At 38.4% G+C, this 19,444-nt stretch overlaps 1 protein-coding gene across 18 annotated transcripts in view; it reads left to right on the plus strand.

Moving 5' to 3' along the window:
• The window catches only part of mical2a (microtubule associated monooxygenase, calponin and LIM domain containing 2a), a 93,108-nt gene that overhangs the window by 2,522 nt on the left and 71,142 nt on the right, over window positions 1-19,444 (plus strand). Inside the window, exon 2 of one of the 18 annotated variants that reach the window (XM_048186223.1) lies at window positions 1,147-1,168. The exons of the other annotated variants lie outside the window; for them this stretch is intronic. The gene's annotated coding sequence lies outside the window, so the exon portion shown is untranslated. The remainder of the gene's footprint in view (window positions 1-1,146; window positions 1,169-19,444) is intronic. 18 annotated transcript variants of the gene reach the window in all.

Genomic DNA, 19,444 nt, shown 5'->3' on the forward strand with positions numbered 1-19,444 from the left:
GAAGCATCAAAGTGGTGGTTTCATAGCTGTTAATGAAGGTACAGAAATTGCTCAGATTTTATTACAAATACTTTCATTTGTGTTCCGAAGAAGATCGAAAGTCTTACGGGTTTGGAACGACATGAGAGTGAGTAAATGATAACAGAATTTTCATTTTTGGGTGAACTAGCCCTTTAAAACTCATCTTACCGTTTGATTTAAAGTTTTGATTTAAAATGCAACTGCTGTTTGCTCCATCTCAAAGAGAGGGTGAGAGAGTGAAGGAGGAGGTGGAGAGATGAATGATTGGTTGTTCTCAGTGTGAGAAAGATAATACTCCCTTTAATGTTTCTTCAAGGAATCAGTGGCTTGTTCAGTAACCTGGACTTGAACTTGTGTGAAGTTTAGTAGATTTTACGCCACTTGATTTTCACAAAGTTTTCTTTGTCCAGATCTCAATGAGACTTTTAGAAATATAATCCAGACAGTGAATAGTGGAAAACTGAAAACTAACCCTTTGGATATTCTACACATTTTCACCTTTTGGACTTTAGACAGAGCATTGTTTACGCTCAACCTGAAGTTTGCTTTTTAGAGATGATAATCAAGCAAAATATTGACGTTGTAACCCATGTAGTCGTCTCAGTAACAAAGAACCATCGAAGAACATTTGGTTTTGAGTTTTGACATTTATATTTTGACATACTGTTTAAAGATATAACCATAAATAGTGTTATGATGTATTTTAACTGTGGCACTGTAGTTACAATTATTTAGACTTCAAGTAAAGCTTTCATGCAGTTTAACTCTGATAAACGTTGTTCTTTAACTATCCCTGTGAGTTTTTTGATTCACTAGACAGCCAAAAAAAAAAAAACAGTGTCATCTTCCTCTGTGGATGAGCAATAACCACATAAGATGATTCACACTATCTAATTAAAGAGCTGTGATTTTTACCCCCTTTGGTATCTAATCATCAAAAGTGAAAAAATAAAAAGTGCAATTAATCATGTCATAAAAGAGTTATTCTGTCAGAGCAATTCAAGCTGTAACGTTCATGTTTTTGCGTGGCCACAACATTAATCAGCATAGCGTATAAATTATTATAATTAAATACAGCCCTATTACAAACGCATTGAAATCACCTTTCCTATTCCTATTTTACAGGCCGTAAAACATTCAACAGAAGGTAAGACCATTCATCAGATTTTATTTAAACCACCTTTCTGTCTGGTTGGTTGGAATTTCCTCAATAACGGTCAGTGCAGTTGGCCACTATAGTGTTGCATCCCTCTGAAGATATCGTCTAGATCAGACTCTGACATGCCCACTCTGCCAGTTGTGTGTCCTGAACACTATGTACTCCAACACCCTCATTTGTCAGAAGGTAGTCCATGTGTTACTGTTAAATAAGGAATTTTTTCTGAGGAGCTTTGCCATGTTGATATAAGCACAAAAATAGTGTGGAAAGAACGCTTTTTTGGCAAGACATGAAACCAATCAGTTTGTATGTAAATCTTGATGTTGGGAATATGCTATACTTATAAATTTGTTTTTATACTCTGACCTGTTTAAAAACCGGCCAACAAATGCCCCCTTATTTGGTATGTTAAAAAAGGCAGTTGGTGAACCTTGTTTAGCATTTTCAACCATTTTCTGTTACTGTTGTCATTATCTAGCGTTAGTGATTTGAACAAACCCCAAAAACGAAGTATTACACTTTAGTTTGTTTGTAGGGTCCTATTAAATCCATTTTATTTTTTCCCAAATTTTGCGTTTTTAACTTTTTTGGACTCCAATTTAACGGTTAAATAAAATTTTAGTAATCAAAAAGCATGTAAATAAATAATTGAAATCATGAAACTTATACAATTAAAGAACAATTTATTCAAAGTTTAACAAAAATTAAAATTTTTAGGGCCCTATAAAATACTTTATTTTTCTCAAATTCCTTTTATTTTTACCAAATTCTTCAGCTGATATCAGTGATCGATATCATTAAGCTTTCTGGATTCCATTTTAATGGTTTAATTAAATATAATAATCAAAAAGCATGTCTAAATAATTTAATTCATAAAAAAAAGACTGTTCCTTAAAAATTAAGTTTAATAATAATTTATTATTACTATTATTAGTTAATTATTAGTTAATATTATTACATTGAGACGTAGCTAAATTCTACTGTACAACAGTAATATATTTCTGTCACAATTTAAACCGAACATATATTGACGCGTTGTTGTGAAGACATTTTAATTAATGGGGCTGGGGGCAAAAATGCCACCAAAATTAATAAAAGTGCTTCCAAAAACCAAGATATGGTGTAAAAAAAAAAAAAAAAAGTCTACATAAAAATTGTTGTTTTTAATATTTATAATTAATGTCACATGAGCAAAAGTGCTGTTTTCCCGAATATCAGCACATTTGCAAATGTGATATTTATTTTATACATCAATTCAATAAACAATAAGTTAATAGGCTATTAGGTGACTTACATTTTAGACACAGTATTGTCTGTTTTTCCTCAATTTTGCCAATGAAAATAGTTCCAAACCGTAGAGCACGTCACCGAGCAACACAGTTTCAGTTTAGTTACTGAATGAATCTGCATTTTTGAATGATTCGTTCTAATGATTGACTTGATGACACAGGGACCATTTACATGACACCGCTTTCAACTAAAAACTGAGAACTTTCATGCCTTTTGGCCATTCATTTACATGACAATGGCATTTTAGTGGCCTGAAAATGCAAACTTTTGAAAACGGGTTTCAAAGTGCAAGTTTTTGAAAATGATAATGTTATCATCTCCGTGTAAACAACAAAAACGCGGATCTGTGAAAACGGTGACAGCATGCACATGCAAATTATGTGTTCACAAAGTGACATCACCAACTACTGGCCTGACAGCATAATACAGCGTTTTTAGTCGTTTTCGTGGATCCGTGTAAATGGCAATCGTTTTGACAGTATTGTCATCTATACATAGAAAAAACATTTCCGTTTTTTTGCACCGTTGTCATGTAAACTTTTAATGTTTCATTGAAACTGGCCTCCGAATTGCAAAGGCCGCCTCTGCGGTTACCACACCTCAAGACATTGTTCATATGTTTTACTTAAAAAAAATATATATTTTTTTTTTCTTAAAATGTTCTTGTGTGTCGGACTAAGTTTTAACGCATTTCATCCTTAGCCCAAGCAGAAAGACATCAATACACACCAGTTTTTAAGTTCAAGTCCACCAACGTTAATTTATTAACTCTCCTGTCTTGTTGTGTTTGTCGGACAAAATGGCAGATTCAGCGTCATGATTGGTCAGATCGCCTGCCAATCAACCTCCAGGCAAAGGGGGAATTCCAAAACATAATTGACACTCCTTACTGAGCGCTTAGACAGATACACACGTTTGAAAGCAGGCGAATATATTCGGGATACGCTGAGAGACATCTGCTTTCAAACACTCCCGTGTATATCTGTGTGAGTGCTCAGTGAAGAGCATCACTGATGTCTATTTATAACATGTTTTTGAAGCGCTGATCATTGTAGCCAATCACAGACATATCTGTTGAGCACGTGAACACAATGGCCAATCAGAGCTGTTTAAGAATCCACTCAACAGCGCTCAAAATGCTAGGGGGAAATTCTGCATTATCAGAACACCTTAGTATCCACCTAGTAACATTTAAAACTGTTGTCGATGTATTTGGTTTTTGGTGTTTCACAAGTCACTGAAGGTGTTCTGTTGCAAGGCTGCTCAGTGTTGGATTGAATGTGCATCTACTGGTAGCTCTGTCTCAGTTTGTAATTAGTGGTTTTCACCAAAGCTTGATTTAAACACAAGTTTGGTGCTCAGGGAGATTGTAAACGGTTACACTATATAAGCCATCCTACTAAAATAAAAGCAGTGTTTCTCTATGAGCTCACCATCAACTAGCACAATAAAATGTTTTAATACATCGCACTCAACAAAATATTTAGGGTCTCCGTGGCAACTGGATCAAAAACATGAGATGTAGGGCAGACATCAGGCTGGAGCCGTGTTTTAGATTAGACCTGTGAACTTTCCTTTTCCCCTGTAAAAGCACCTTTCCATGAGTCCATGTTTCCTGTTCAGCAGTTTTGGGAAGGTCTTCCAGGTGGGTGAATATGTGCAAGACTCTATTCCAAAATATAATGAAGTCTCGCTAATAAGCAGATACATATGTTTCCAGTGGCTCTTAGGAGAGCATGACCCTTAGAGGAACTGAAAACAAAATGGTCATTGTGAACATGATGGTTATGCTTTTGATTGAATAAATCTGAACAAAATCTGAACTGAACTGAACTGAATAATTACTCCCAAGGTTTTTTTTCTCCACTAATGATGGAGTTTGGATTTCATGCCACTGTTGCTTTTGTATTGCTGGTTGGATTAATATTCAGAAATATTATTGATTTAAATGTACTGACACTATTGGATGTATGGAAGCTCGTTTTCGCCACTGAATAAAAAATTAAAAAAAGATAATTGTAACATTTTATCTCACAATTCTGACTTTTTTTCTCAGAATTGCGTGACATAAAATCGCAATTGCAAATTATAAAGTCAGAATTGTGAGATATAAAATCTGAATTGCGATATATAAAGTCAGAATTGCGAGATGAAAAGTCAGAATTGCGAGATGTAAAGTCAGAATCGCGAGATGTAAAGTCAGAATCGCGAGATATAAAGTCAGAATCGCGAGATATAGTCAGAATTGCGAATTATAGTCAGAATTGCGTGATATAAAGTCAGAATTGCATGATATAAAGTCAGAATTGCGAGATATAAAGTCAGAATTGCGAGATATAAAGTCAGAATTGCGTGATATAAAGTCAGAATTGCGACATGTAAAGTCAGAATTGCGTGATATAAAGTCAGAATTGCGTGATATAAAGTCAGAATTGCGTGATATAAAGTCAGAATTGCGAATTATAGTCAGAATTGTGTGATATAAAGCCAGAATCGCGAGATAAAAAGTCAGAATTGCGAATTATAGTCAGAATTGTGTGATATAAAGTCAGAATTGCGAATTATAGTCAGAATTGTGTGATATAAAGCCAGAATCGCGAGATAAAAAGTCAGAATTGCGAATTATAGTCAGAATTGTGTGATATAAAGTCAGAATTGCGAGATATAAAGTCAGAATCGCGAGATATAAAGTCAGAATCGCGAGATATAGTCAGAATTGCTAATTATAGTCAGAATTGTGTGATATAAAGCCAGAATTGCGAGATATAAAGTCAGAATTGCGTGATATAAAGTCAGAATTGCGTGATATAAAGTCAGAATTGCGTGATATAAAGTCAGAATTGCGAGATATAAAGTCAGAATTGCGAGATATAAAGTCAGAATTGCGTGATATAAAGTCAGAATTGCGACGTGTAAAGTCAGAATTGCGTGATATAAAGTCAGAATTGCGTGATATAAAGTCAGAATTGCGTGATATAAAGTCAGAATTGCGAATTATAGTCAGAATTGTGTGATATAAAGCCAGAATCACGAGATAAAAAGTCAGAATTGCGAATTATAGTCAGAATTGTGTGATATAAAGTCAGAATTGCGAGATATAAAGTCAGAATTGCGAGATATAAAGTCAGAATTGCGTGATATAAAGTCAGAATTGCGAATTATAGTCAGAATTGTGTGATATAAAGCCAGAATCGCGAGATAAAAAGTCAGAATTGCGAATTATAGTCAGAATTGTGTGATATAAAGTCAGAATTGCGAGATATAAAGTCAGAATTGCGAGATATAAAGTCAGAATTGCGTGATATAAAGTCAGAATTGCGTGATATAAAGTCAGAATTGCGAATTATAGTCAGAATTGTGTGATATAAAGCCAGAATCGCGAGATAAAAAGTCAGAATTGCGAATTATAGTCAGAATTGTGTGATATAAAGTCAGAATTGCGAGATATAAAGTCAGAATTGCGAGATATAAAGTCAGAATTGCGTGATATAAAGTCAGAATTGCGAATTATAGTCAGAATTGTGTGATATAAAGCCAGAATCGCGAGATAAAAAGTCAGAATTGCGAATTATAGTCAGAATTGTGTGATATAAAGTCAGAATTGCGAGATAAAAAGTCAGAATTGCGCGATATAAACTCGCAATTACCTTTTTTATTTTTTTATTTAGTGGTGGAAACAAAACAGTGGAAGCTTCCATACGGATGAAAACAAAATCTGAACTGAACTGAATAATGACACTATTGTCTTCTGCTGCTTTACAGCTGAATTAAACCAGTTTCAATGGATGAACTTTACAACATTGACAGTTATTGAACTGAATTGAAAGAACACTGAACTGAATTGAGCTGAATGAATGACACTATTGTCTTCTGTAGAGCTGCTTTGAATTGGTTTCATAACTGATGAATTTTACAACATTAACAGTTATTTTCCTGCTTAACAATTTAAAGCCGCCTTGAAACAATCTTTACTGTATAAAACCCTGTATAAATTAATGTGACCTGACTGACTTGATTATTACTTCATTAATTCATTAAGTGAGTCAGATTATTTTACTCAATGAACTTAGTGTTCATCAAAGTGATTCAGACCATCAGTTCCATGATTTCATGAGTACACTGATATGAATTCAAAATGGACAATTCTTTATGTAATATTGCAGTGTTCTGTAACTCAACAACGATCCAATCAATTCCCGATGGACAAAATCAAGCCCTGTCCTACATTTTTTCTTGTTCGAGAATCCATTTCACTCAGATATAAATCACAATACACTTTTAAAAATAAAGGTTGTAAAACTAAGTTTTTGCAGCGATGCCTTAATAGAACCATATTTGTTTCCCCAATGAACCTTTCAGTGAACAGTTCTTGAAAGAACCATTTTTTTTCTTAGTGTGAAGAATATTTTAAAAATCTAAAGAACCTTTTTTCCACTATAAAGAACCTTTTGTGCAACGGAAAGTTTCCATGGATGTTTAAGATTTTTCATTGAACCAGTGATGCCAATAATAAACCTTTATTTTTAAGGCTCAGCTTAGGGAAGAAAAGATGATCGCAACTTCCTTTTAAATAATTTTAAAATAAAAACAAACAATATACAAAATTTACTGAAAAAAAAAAAAAAAAGATTTAATATTTCATTTGTTAACCAACATCAGAGAACCATGAATATGCAAATGTATTGTTAAATTATTGAAATATTAAATTAAAATCTCAAGTAAATATTTTAATGTTTATGGGGTTCGACTGACAAAAAAAGTTTGGGAACCCCTACGGCATCGGACTGTAAAATTGGATCCCTCATTTACAAGAATGTGCAAAAACACTCACTTCTGTTGATCTCAATGATTGGGATGGCATCAAAGGTATTCTGACATCTACTGGTCTCAGGGGCTCAGTGAGGAGGCCACAGTGGGCTTCAGGTGGCTGTTACAGGTAGCGGTTGATCTGCATGGCCATGCGTTTTTCTTTTCTCCTGGAACACGAGAGCAGTCTATTCTGAGCCTGTCCACTCACATATCAATTCTTCTGCCTCACTATTTCTGCCTTGCTGTAATGCAAGTTGATCCTCCGAGCCCATCACAGGATGCTAATGTTTAGAGCATTTTGTGAGTCAATGTTTATCCTGACTGGGGACATGCAGTTTATTAGAGCATTTATTAGATGTCAGAATCAAGTGATGCCTCATTGGAAAAACATGCCTTTGGTGACATTTCTGCAAAATATGACGTTGCTTCTTGTAGGTTTTGCGACTCATTCAAAGTGAAATGTCCAGTGAGTGAGTTTTATCCAAAACAGATGGATACACTAACCATGATTCTAAACCTAACTGATAGAGTTAACAAAAGCAAGTGCAAGCAAGAGATAAAAGTGCATTTGCTGAAGTAACCATGCCATTTTAGTTGCTTCTACAAGTCTTAAGCGAAATGTTATCATGATTCGTGTTGAACTTGTAACCAAGAGCTCCACATGCTGTAGGTGAGCTACTGAGCAAGTTTACTACATCGGAAAATGGAGCTGATTATGTGATACAAATGTGAAAATGTATTAGTTTTCATATTGCACTATGGTAAAAGTGTTTTGAATCTGTCCCTGAAATCATAACTTGTGTGAAAAGTAATAAAAGTTGGTTGGTGTTTTACTGCCACTAGTGTTCATTTCAGCTGGAAACTTCAGTGAATTGTATGTATACTGTAGGTATGATTTTGGACATTTGCAGAAATGTAAGTCTAATTGCGAGTTATAATGTCAGAATTGCGAGAATTGTAAGTTATAAAGTAAAATAACAATTGCGCATTATAAACTAATTCACAATTCTGACTTTTTTTTTCTCACAACGGCGAGTTTATATCTCGCAATTCTGACTTTATGTATCGCAATTCTGACTTTATAACTCACAATTCTGACTTTATAACTCACAGTTGTGTTTATATCTCGCAATTCTGACTTTATAACTTGCAATTGCGAGTTCATATAACGCAATTCTGAAAATAAAGTCAGAATTGCGAGATAAAAAGTTGCAATTATAATTTTTTTATTTTCGATTAAGTGGCGAAAAAAAGCTTCTATACATTTTTACCCTAAAATTAAAAATGAAAACAATGTTTTTGAAAGAAAGGTTTTAATAAATACCATTAGTTTTTTTTTTTTTCACATTTAATATTATTTTAATAAAATTATTGTCCAAATTATCATTACTTTAAAGGTACATGCATCATATTCTCTAACATATTATTTCTCAAAGCCACACCGTGAAAGAATGAGGCTTATAAAACTATTTGTATAATCATCTGTGCAAATGGTTATTCTCCAGAGTGCTTTGCCAAACTTACATGAGTGTCCTAAGACAAATTTCCTTTTGGAAAGGGTCAGACAACCTCTAAGACGGCCCGCAGCTGCTCTGTCTCGCACTCTCACTTCTGTGTGAATTAATGACTTTCTCATGAGACGTTCACCGAGGCCACTTAGATAACACACTGTTTGTACTTCTGTCCAAGACGGCTTCCTTTTGTTTTGGCAGTCATTCGTGAAGCTATGTCTTAACTGCGAGTATGTGACACTGGGAGTGTGTTTGCCGCGCTGGGGCGAGGTTAAGCCCGTGAGGGATGCTGGGAAACATTGTTTTCTGAGATTGCCATGCAGTTAACAGGCGCAATGTCTGCTTATCAGATGGGGGTTCCTTCCTGGTTTTCTTTGTATAGGGTGGTAATTAACAATTACATTTAGCTCCCAGCTTTCCCTCTGTTTCCTCACTGACATCAGCTTCCTTTTGTTTGGTCTGATAGCTGGAAGCTCTCCACAGCAACAACAGCCGGCTGCACGCTTCATGCCTGGGATCTGTTTTTCTAGCAGCCATTTGCTATTCGCTGTTGGACTGTGTCTTATTGAACTCTGTCCCCTATAAAAACATATAAGACTTTTATGATATTAAAGGGGTGTGGACAGCGACTTAAATTCATTGAATTGGCTCCAAACGTGAAAACTAAATCAGTGTCTCATACATGATTAATAGAAATGTGATTTTCTTTTCTTTTTTTTTTAAAGCATTTCGATCGCCCCCTGGTGGCTGGCTGCAGTATATGTCATAAACCCCACCCTCTCCATGTAATCTAATGGGATGCAAGCCAAACTTAAAAATCCAATTACACTTCAAATAATTTTTTCCCAAAGATGCTTACTGTGATTTTAGGTAGTTATTTTCAAGCAGATGTATCTTCAAGTGTTCCTTTTGCCAATAAGACAGGGTGTAAAACAAATTTGTGTGTAACATCATGATTGACAGCTATGCTTGCGACTGAGTCTGCTGGAATGTGGGCGGGACCTTGATACAGAGGCTTGGAGTTAATTACAGGTGCAGTAAGCAATTTCTGAGAATCATTGTTGAACACTGTTGATATTTGAAATCAGCTCAAACAAACACACCCCTTCCTCATTGCACCGCCCCCAAAATGCATGAACATGCAATGCAAAAGTGGATATTTCTTTATCATAACAGAAACAAAGCAAAATAGAGCTTTGCCAAAAATAAAGTGAAGATGACGAACAAATGACAAGGAAGAACATACAGTACACAAAAGTATCAATGTATATGCTGATTGGCTCGCTCTCTCTCCTCCCCCATCATGAGTGGACACACCCCCTAATGTTGATTGGCTCGCTCCCCTCCCCTATCATGAGTGGACGTCTCCTACTGCTGATTGGCTACAAGTGTGTTGTGGTGCTTGGTCCAATCCACTTTAAACGAGAAACGTTTCTCAGAAATTGCTTACTGCACCTTTAAGTTAAAAATTTTCATGTAACCGATTACCTCTATTTTATTTTTATTTTTTTTGAGTTGAGCTGTTATTTGAGGTGCGTGTGTGTGTGTACATACAGTATGTAATGGAGGCAAGCTAGTAAGAGCTGTGTGTGAAAACCTCACTCCCCTCGCCTCAAGAGTCGCACTAGTGCCTGATGTTAGAGACTGTGGTCTTTAGCATCCTTGTTAGCGCGCCCGCCTCCCATGCCGAAGACACCGGTTCAAGTCACGCTCGGAGCAGGTGAGAGTAGGACCAGTTACACATATATACCAAGCGGCAACCTCCCCCTTTCTCTCGTGAAGCCAATACGGAAGTAACTTAAACTGCGATTCATCGACTGGCCGCTAGGGACAGGCTCCAAAAGAGAGCAGAATCTCATAGAGTCCCATGTTAAATCGGCCAAGTTTATAGCAGAAAAAAACATGTTTACAAGTTGGTTCAAATTGTGGTTTTGGTCTATACTGCTATTTTTGCCCTTCATGACAACTCTGAGGGGGGTGAATTTTTTTTATAACTTATCCGTTTAAATTATATTAAGCCTTAAAGTTCAGCATAATTAAGGCCGTGGTCACTTGAGTGACAGGTAGATTGTGCTGCTGTCTGTGAGCCGTCATGTTACCTCAGCTGCCGCTGAATTTGGCATCTCAGCCGTATTTGTGCTCGATTATTTTATACAATTATAAAATATGGCTTGCTGCATAATATTCGAGACTGATGTGTGTCTGTGTAGATGTGCATGCATGCGGAAGAGACACAGAACACACGTTGTTGGATCGTGGCATTGGCTGAAAGTTTTGGTTGTGAGATTTACTACAATGACAATGGCGGGAGGATATCAAAATCCGACAGCACTGCTTGGATATTATAACTAAAACTGCTGCACTATTTTGAAAAAAATATACTTTGGACACGGGCTCATATGTTTGTTAGATACGATCGTATACAGTTTTACAACATAAACGCTGCTCAGATTGCATTATTTCTTGAAGAACGATGACAGAGAGCAGATCATTCAGAAAAAATGTGAAATGTTTTTTGTTTTGCAATGGACACTCATATTTTACCCAAGTGCCACGGATTGGATTCATCTCGCGATCTCTATTTCATTATAAAGGTATGAAGTCCCATTTGATTTTCCATGTTGTTATTTGCACAACCAACACTACTGGTGTTGGAGGATCTATATCTTAAAAAACACTGTAGATTGACAGTAAACTTTCTGATGATAAAACGTATCTTCATTAATATTTTAGATCGTATCTAAGATAGATAGATAGCTCCTTTGCTTGCTAACATGGTCACGTCGAGCTAGGCGGGCGTGGTTTCAGCAACCAGTCACATCAGCTCAAACCACCTCCCCGCCTCTTTGCCCATTTTCAGTTATCCGGGAGTGACGTGCGGTGATGCGCAGCTAAGATAGCCGCGGCCTCTATAGGTGACGTCACGGACGCTACGTCCATACTTTTTTTACAGTCTATGATATATACCCACTTATTTCAGTTTTATATGATTCATAAATTTAAAAAAAATGAAAAATTTTAATCACATTAACTAAATGGTCCATTCTCTTGTTCCATTAAGATTTTTATTATGCTCTTTTTTTTTTTTTTACTCATTTAAAATTTTTAATTCATAATATGAATAATACATGGGGATTATTCAATTCAGTTTGATAATATATATATATATATATATATATATTAGTGCATAAAAATGGATGCCGTCTGAGGCTCTTGTCGTCGACAAGGAAGTATTATTGTGGGATATATTTAACATCACTGGAATTCCCATCAACACATTAAGGGCAGACTTAATAGTATTTTAATAAGTCCACTGCCACAATTATTTCCAGTAATGCTTTTTCTTTTCCCTGTTGCATGTGCATGGAGGGCTATGTGTGCGTGCATGTGTGCACATTTTACTGGTGTTCTGTGGGTTAATGCCGTCTGCCCGCAGTGGCCCTTTCCATTCTGTCAGATGGAGAAGTCATGGTATGTAAGTCAGCACAATGCAGATTCAGCTGAAAGAGCAAACGGAGGGGACCGTATGTGCTACCTTTCACTGGCCAAGAGGAATGCCTCAGCAGATGGATCTAATAGCCATTTTTCCCCATCCATGAAGTCTGACATGCCAGCCGTCAGTTATAGTTATTGACACAATTTAATTTAGCCTTTCAAGCAGACATACTAAAATGGCCACATATTATAGTTGCTTTGAGTTTGGATGCAGTAGATGCTATTGTGGCATGTTTATGATGCTTTAACACAAGCTTTTCTGTAATTAAATAATTCAGCTGAACATCTGGAGCTATGTCAGATTAAACAGCTTGTGAGAACCAAATTTACTTTTTTGTGGCTTATTGCCCTTAAACAGACAAATACATAAAAAATTATGTCAAATTGCTGGTCTTGGTGAGTATTCAGGTAAATACAGTCAGTTTTGGAGCAGAAATTGTTGAGAGCAAACGCATGTTGTGTAACAGTATATTGGATCAAGCTCTTAAAGTGACAGCAGCCTAATAAACCTGCTGCTTTCTGTCATGTTAATCAAAGAACAGAAGACAAAGAGAATATCACTCACTGCCTTTGACTGAATAACTTTTGTAACTTTAATTGTAAGCATTAATCTGTATTTAATTTTTACAATGAAAACTATCCAGTGTTATTTTACATTTGATTACTTTAATTTCTGTAGTATTTCTTACCTGAATAATACTGTTAGACCCACCTGAAAAACTTAAAGCCATGCTTATTTCATTTGTCTCTTTATTCTATTGTATTTATTTGTGCTAGCATTTGTAATTTGTTTATTTGTTATTTTATTTCTGACTGTTATCTGTATGGCATTATATATGTCAGTTTTCCCCTTGGTATTGAAAGTGGTATTGAATATTGATATTTCCAAGGTATCATATCGAAGTTGGAAATTCCAGTATTGTGACAACACTATTAAGTAAATATATAAAAAAAATAATAAGCATTGAAACAGTTTTGATAACAATATCAAATAATGATATTATTATATTATTAATGATATTATCGGGGCAGTTGTGGCCTAATGGTTAGAGAGTCAGACTGGTAACCCGTGGGTTCGAGTCTCAATACCGGCAGGAAATGATTGAGGTGCCATTAAGCACCGAACCCCCAATCACTCCCCGGGCGCCACAGCAAAATGGCTGCCCACTGCTCCGAGTGTGTGTGTCTTCGGTTTGCAGTGTGATCATCACGAATACAAAAAGTACAAAGAGTGTCTTGGCACATGCATTTTAAATTAGATTTTTAAAACTTTTCCTTTTAATTATAGTACACGCTCATTGTCACTGTCCTTTTAGACAAAATTCGAAAGTATCTTATTTTATTTCCAAGATAAACTAGATGACACCTATTCAATTAGACATGCAACGTAATGAGGTCTTGTGACACACACGCAGCATAACACAGTTTGAATGATTTATCGTTGCATAATGTGCGTTCTTTCACATATTCAAAAGGAAGAGACACAACTTAAAATCTGTTTGGCTGTCTTTTGGTATGTAGATCACATGATTTGATAACTTTGTAATGCAGTGAGACTAAATCTTAATCAAGTAGTTGCATAAAACAACCTAGTAAGTTTAAGGTGTTTGCAGCCTCATATGTTTCAGTTGCCGTCCAGTGTGGTGTCTCAGCAGAGCCTGTTCTCATATTCATGTAAATAAGAGTGACTGTAGAGGTGTGGTCTGATGCACAACTATGTTCGGTGTCTGGCTGCTGGAATGCAGTGTACGCGAGCATTAGCGCCTCTGTCTCCAGAGGGAGTTCGTCTAACACCCACATGACAAGAGCTGACACATCCCCTCTCTTAGGCCACCGTTAGCAAAACACTGTCCTAAAAACACACCCGGCACTGCCTAGAACTGCCACCATTCCCCATAATGCAGACTGAATTGCCTGCCTCACTGTAGAAGTGGATATTTGACTGCAAGTTTATTACAGTATTAATGATATGTATACACAAAGAATGAGAGAGAAGGAAGGACTTTATGGAAGCACTGAAACATTCAGGTAACTGCAGAGATACATCCACACCAACCCATCATTCATCACTCCATGTCTGTTTATAAAGCAGTAGTTCACCTGAGAATTACAGTTTGGTTTTCATTTACTCATCCTCATGTTGTTCCAAATCTGTGTAATTTTCTTTTCATTCTCATCCAAGCTTTCGCATAAAGTTGGTGCTTTGAGATTTCCCAGGGAATAGAGACTTAAACTGCAGTCTGTTCTTCACACAATGCTCTGTTATTTTTATGGTGCTTTGTTGTCTTTTTAGAGCTTGACAGTAGGGATGTGTGAAATGTATCGTCTTCAATAAAATCAGAATTGCTGTTTTAACCAGGGATGCACAGATGTATCGGCCGATAAAAGCAGTTATTTTCACTATCGGCCATCAGCCGAATGTTTAAAAACAGCCGATGATCAGGGCAAATGATATCCTGTCAATCAAAAGGGGGTGGAAAAACATGCAACTTATGCTGTATGTGAAGAAAATGTCTCTTGTGTTGAATTTAGAGCTATCAAAGTTAAAGCGACAATAACACATTAAAGAGCCACTGAAGTGCCTTGAAATGTGCAGCATTATTCAATGTCTTGACGTAATTTCCACTGAAACAGGAAGATAGGGCGGGACATATCGAATTGCTCCTCCCTTTTTTAAAAATAGCCAATAGCATTTAGTTTATATCACAGCTCGGCCCGAGTTGTTGAGCTCCATAAAGCCACAGTTTCCTCCTAATCTGTAGCCGTTTCTCCTCCATATCGCTTTATATTACAGAATTCTGTGGAGAATTCAAATGGGTCCAATACATTTTGTGGTCTGCACTGACTCACGCATATGATCTGCTCTGTGCTATCATGTCTCTGGACCGGAGCAGACTGTGTGCACTGCGGCGGTTTGCATGACATTAGCATAAAACCAGACTTCATTCGCCTCAATGGAAAGCATATTTACACTGTCTGAATCATTCCCATGTGCCATTCACCATTTAGAAAATAGTAAATGTGTGAACAAGTGACTGATTTCAGCCGTAGCATCAGTGCCTATGTTGGGGGGCGGGGCACTTTAGATTCTAGACAGCATTTGATTGGACAGAAAATCTGATGAGAAGCTGAAGTGCAGAGTGATGTCATCAAAATCATTGATCCATATTGGAGCAACCCCTCCTGTTCGAACCCCTGCTTTAAGTGAGACTCGAACCCGGGTCCGCTACATGGGAGGTGGGCTCTCTAGCAAGGAGGCTAAAGACCACAATCACTAGCTCCAGTCTCTAGAATGCCTCTTGAGATCAGGGGAGTAAGGTTTACAGGCACAGCTCTTACTGACCCATCCGGGTCACGGCACCAATGTAACCCCTCCTGTTCGAAACGCCTGCTCTAAGCGAGACTCGAACGCTGGTCCACTGGCATGGGAGTCGGGCGCACTAACAAGAAGACTGTAGTCTCTTGAATGCCTCTTGAGATCAGGAGAGTGAGGTTTACAGGCACAGCTCTTACTGGCCTACTTCTGTTACACTCACCCCCCTAAACCTCACTCCCATCCGGGTCACGGCACTAATGTAACCCCTCCTGTTCGAAACGCCTGCTCTAAGCGGGACTCAAACCCGGGTCTGCTGCATGGGAGGTGGGCTCTCTAGCAAGGAGGCTAAAGACCTCGTCACTAGCGTCAGTCTCTAGAGTGCCTCTTGAGATCAGGGGAGTGAAGTTTACACGCACAGCTCTTACTAGCTTACGTCTGTTACACTCACCCCCCCTAAACCTGACTCCCATCCGGGTCACGGCACCAATGTAACCCCTCCTGTTCGAACTGCCTGCTCTAAGCGGGACTCAAACCCGGGTCCGCTGCATGGGAGGCGGGCTCTCTAGCAAGGAGGCTAAAGACCTCGTCTCTAGCTTCAGTCTCTAGAGTGCCTCTTGAGATCAGGGGAGTGAAGTTTACACGCACAGCTCTTACTAGCTTACGTCTGTTACACTCACCCCCCCTAAACCTCACTCTCATCTGGGTCACGGCACCAATGTAATCCCTCCCGTTTGAAACGCCTGCTCTAAGCGGGACTCAAACCCGGGTCCGCTGCATGGGAGGTGGGCTCTCTAGCAAGGAGGCTAAAGACCGCAATCACTAGTGTCAATCTTTAGAGCTCCTCTTGAGATCAGGGGAGTGAAGTTTACACGCACAGCTCTTACTAGCTTACGTCTGTTACACTCACCCCCCCTAAACCTGACTCCCATCCGGGTCATGGCACCAATGTAACCCCTCCTGTTCGAACTGCCTGCTCTAAGTGGGACTCAAACCCGGGTCCGCTGCATGGGAGGCGGGCTCTCTAGCAAGGAGGCTAAAGACCTCGTCTCTAGCTTCAGTCTCTAGAGTGCCTCTTGAGATCAGGGGAGTGAAGTTTACACGCACAGCTCTTACTAGCTTACGTCTGTTACACTCACCCCCCCTAAACCTCACTCTCATCTGGGTCACGGCACCAATGTAATCCCTCCCGTTTGAAACGCCTGCTCTAAGCGGGACTCAAACCCGGGTCCGCTGCATGGGAGGTGGGCTCTCTAGCAAGGAGGCTAAAGACCGCAATCACTAGTGTCAATCTTTAGAGCTCCTCTTGAGATCAGGGGAGTGAAGTTTACACGCACAGCTCTTACCGACCTACGTCTGTTACACTCACCCCCTAAACCTGACTCCCATCTGGGTCACGGCACCAATGTAACCCCTTCTGTTCGAACCGCCTGCTCTAAGCGGGACTCAAACCCGGGTCCGCTGCATGGGAGGTGGGCTCTCTAGCAAGGAGGCTAAAGACCACAATCACTAGCGTCAGTCTCTAGAGCGCCTCTTGAGATCAGGGGAGTGAGGTTTACAGGCACAGCTCTTACTGGCCTATTTCTGTTACACTTACCCCCCTAAACCTGACTCCCATCCGGGTCACAGCACCAATGTAACCCCTCCTGTTCGAAACGCCTCCTCTAAGCGGGACTCAAACCCAGGTCTGCTGCATGGGAGGCGGGCTCTCTAGCAAGGAGGCTAAAGACCGCAGTCACTAGCGTCAGTCTCTAGAGTGCCTCTTGAGATCAGGGGAGTGAAGTTTACACGCACAGCTCTTACTAGCCTACGTCTGTTACACTCACCCCCCATAAACCTCACTCTCATCTGGTAACGGCACCAATGTAACCCCTCCTGTTCGAAACGCCTGCTCTAAGTGGGACTCAAACCCGGGTCTGCTGCATGGGATGTGGGCTCTCTAGCAAGGAGGCTAAAGACTGCAGTCACTAGCGTCAGTCTCTAGAGTGCCTCTTGAGATCAGGGGAGTGAGGTTTACAGGCACAGCTCTTACTAGCCTACGTCTGTTACACTCACCCCCCATAAACCTCACTACCATCCGGGTCACGGCACCAATGTAACCCCTCCTGTTCGAACCGTCTGCTCTAAGCGGGACTCGAACCTGGGTCCGCTGCATGGGAGGCGGGCTCTCTAGCAAGGAGGCTAAAGACCGCAGTCACTAACGTCAGTCTCTAGAGCACCTCTTGAGATCAGGGGAGTGAAGTTTACACACACAGCTCTTACTAGCCTGTTACATTGGTGGAAGTGAGAGATTGTAATGCAATTTTGTCACATATTTATACTAAAAGCCAAAAAATTTTCAAATTTGATTTTATGGCGACATTAACAGTTTAAAAAATAGCGAATTTAAAGCAGACTCTATTTGACGCTATGAATCACCCATAGTTCAGTGTTGCCAGGTCCAAGTCTAAATTCAGGGTATTAGCACAAAAACACACTCAGCAAAATATAGTGACAAAATCCCAGAAAATATTTAAATATCTTTTATGTCAATATTAGTATTAGTATAGTATTTGACAGGCTATGATTAGTATCTGCTTTTGTTTAGAGTAGCTTTGACATTCTGCTAAATATCTCCTTTTGCATTCCACAGAAGAAATAAAGTCATATAGTAACTATTCCTTTAAAAGAGTGCAATATAAAAAGAGCAAGATATAAATATGCTCTGTCATACCACTGGACATTGACTCTAGCTCACCACAAAATCAAGAGGATGTCCTATCCCAAAGAAAAATGAGTCTAGTTACCAAGGCAAACCTACCACGTCTGCTTTCATGTGCTTGCAAGCCATCTCTGGTTTGTCTTCATATCTAAACACAAAGGACATGATCTCATTTTCAGCACTTTACATATCATGAACAGTTAGACGTTTTGTATCTAATGAAATATTCACAGACTGCATGTGTATAATTACAGTAAAGGTCTCATTTTCTATGTGGTGTTTGGTTTATTCTTGAAAGTGTGCTTATGTTTTGTGGTGTCTTCAAAGTGTGCTTATTATCTTGAGGAAGTGGAGGGGCTTTGAAATCTTATAGGGGAGTTCACTAAAAATACACACCACCGGAGTTTGTTGCCAGGGTAGCGACGTGTCCCCAACTGCCTGCAAAAGCGCACCTCTGTCCCGTTCACGGTTCAGCAGGGCAAAGCCGCAAGACAAACAGTTTTTGTTTTGTTTTTCTCTATGCGCTCTGCAAAAGTGCACAGCTGGCAGTCTGGTTAAATCAGCTGTTATCTCCAGTCAACAGCAAGTTTCTTCGGATGGATGAACCCATGTATCTGACGTCAAACCGCTGTGAAGATGTAACCGATACAGGCTCGGCCTTTTCTGTCTACCTGTCAAAAATAAGATATTTCATATTCTGTTGTTGTTGTTGTGATGTATCAGATTACGGACATTTGAAGGAGTAGGTTTCTGCAGTGTGTGTGGCCTCTTGCCTTAGGCAATAGTATAGTATCACAACCTCAAAACAAAACAAAATACAAAAAAAAAAAAAAAAAACTTTTAAAAATCTAGTTAAAAATGCATTTGAAAGTTCTTAGAAATGTAACCTTTGCATTCATGTTGGTTTTATATTTTTGAAAAAAGTGTTTAAAAAGTTTAAATTTAATGATAAAAATCATAAACATGTTGTGTGGTGTAACCTTTTAATATACAAATTGTTATATATTTTTTATTTGTAGTTTATATATTACACGTATAATGAATTATTATTTTATAACTATCATGATTGTTATTTTTGGGTGTACAATTTGACATTTTACACCCTAAACTAACCTTGCCTTTTTCATAAAAAGGTCAAAATATCT

Source organism: Megalobrama amblycephala, linkage group LG3 (genome assembly GCF_018812025.1).
Source record: "Megalobrama amblycephala isolate DHTTF-2021 linkage group LG3, ASM1881202v1, whole genome shotgun sequence".
NCBI classification, from domain to species: domain Eukaryota; kingdom Metazoa; phylum Chordata; class Actinopteri; order Cypriniformes; family Xenocyprididae; genus Megalobrama; species Megalobrama amblycephala.